This window comes from Tachysurus vachellii, chromosome 9 (genome assembly GCF_030014155.1).
Source record: "Tachysurus vachellii isolate PV-2020 chromosome 9, HZAU_Pvac_v1, whole genome shotgun sequence".
Classification (NCBI taxonomy): domain Eukaryota; kingdom Metazoa; phylum Chordata; class Actinopteri; order Siluriformes; family Bagridae; genus Tachysurus; species Tachysurus vachellii.
The window spans coordinates 12,261,595-12,263,529 of NC_083468.1; the positions used below are offsets into that span (position 1 = coordinate 12,261,595).

The 1,935-nt window shown below is 38.3% G+C and overlaps 1 long non-coding RNA gene across 1 annotated transcript; it reads left to right on the forward strand.

The window, feature by feature from the left end:
* The first annotated feature begins 762 nt into the window (after positions 1–762).
* LOC132851474 (uncharacterized) lies at positions 763–1,649 on the forward strand. Its single transcript, XR_009649028.1, has 3 exons — positions 763–872; positions 1,390–1,433; positions 1,587–1,649. It is a non-coding gene; the product is annotated as an uncharacterized LOC132851474 (long non-coding RNA).
* Positions 1,650–1,935: the final 286 nt, after the last annotated feature.

The window sequence follows — 1,935 nt, forward strand, 5'->3', positions numbered from 1 at the left end:
TTACCTTAACTTAGACAAAATAATACATCCCTGTCTTTTTTCAATGCGTGCAGTTCATCTTTGTACAGCGTGTCGTGAATGTGTTAGCATTTAGTCTAGCCCCATTCATTCCTTAGGATCCAAACAGGGATGAATTTAGAAGTCACCAAACACTTCCATGTTTCCCTATTTAAAGACATTGTTACATGAGTAGTTACACGAGTAAGTATGGTGGCACAAAATAAAACGTGGGGATTTTTTAAGCAGATAAAAATGAGAACTATATAGTATGGCAGAAGAGCACTTAGTGTGCAGCATTTCAACCTCTAGCGCAGTAACAACATCACTCCTCCTCTCAATGAGTTTGAATGAGAGGGGGAGTTCACAGGAGTGATGATGTTACTGCGCCAGAGGTCGAAGTGCTGGGCTAGACTAAATGCTAACACATTCACGACGCACTGCATGCATTGAAAATAGACAGGGATTTATAATTTCGTTTAAGTTGAGGTAAGAACATAGTAAAAAATTTAAAAAACGGTGTAGCTTTCCTTTAAGTAGGGAATAACCACCAGGAGGCCAGACAACCAGTTACATATAGCCAAGTGGAGGGATTTCTGCCCTAGACTTCTTATCACCTTCCTCTTACACCTCTCGTAACATCCTCCCAGCCAATCAGAATCAACCTTTTACAAATGAAGTTATATAACAATTAGCTGTTGTTCTTCTCTTTGTGTCTTTCTCGTATACAGCTGCTGAATTTAGAAAACATCTGGACGAACAGATGTGGGAGAGAAGGAAACTCAACCAAATGCAAATAAATTTGCAGGAGTTGAGAAATGAAGTCCATTCTCTTAAAAATTAAAATGCACGTCTGAAAGACATTATCATCAATCGTAGGTATTCCTAATATTTATTAGCAGGGTTATTTCTGGAGATGGATATTGTGGTGGCAGAGAAGTATAAATGTAGAAATTTTGTGAGGCTGAAACATGTTTGGCAAAATAAATGCTATGTTGTTAGCTGGTGTGGTAGTGTGGGTGCTCATCTAGCCATTGATAAGATTCAAATTAGAATTATATTTATTTGTCTCTTTCTGGTGGAATTCGTAGAGGGTTAACAAAAGCCATGGCCTAGAGAACATACAGCTTCTCTGCCTTCAATGGCTCAAGAAGGCAATTGGATCCAGAAAAAAAACCCTGGGGAATTTGAATTTGGGAGAAATTGGAGAAAGAAAATTGCGTTCACAACCAGGTTTCTTCTGCAGAGCCTTATCAATGGGCTTTGGAGGGTTGTAGCTTGCATTCACAGCTGCAGGAAATGTCTTTCGAAGAGTAAGGGCACAGAGTTGCTGGGTGCTATTTTGATCTAGTGATTGTAATTATTGTTTTTCTTTATATAACCTCTTTCTAGAAATCCCTCAAATGAAAAGTGACCTCGCCATTATTGCTCAAAAGGTAGGTTCCTCTGATTTTCATTGCTTTTTAAAATTGTTTCTCAAGCAGAGCTGTAGAGACTTGTGATGTTGGGCTGATTGATAGTGTTAATTATTTGATGTATTTGCACTTTAATTTATTGAACAGAATAACGATTTGTCCTCTATGAACAAGACTGGAAGGACTCCTGTGGAGGATCTTGATTCCTCCTTCTCGACTTTTGGAGAAGTGCAACCGGTGAGTAACCCCCTTACATTTTTATTTATTTATTTAGTTTACTTGTTACTCAAACAGATCTATATGGATTTTTATGATGTTTGGCTGATTACTTTTGCATGTAACTTTAATTTATTGATATGTTTAATGTTTTCCAAGCTCCTCTTGAATCTATAGTGGCTTGCTGGGATGAATAAAAATTGTTGAAGAGTTTTACTATGTTTCTTTCTTCTCTAAGACTCCAGAGAGGAGACCGAGCCCCGAGGAGGCTGAGCCCTTTAAAGAGAGTCCCATGGTGACTGAGTGC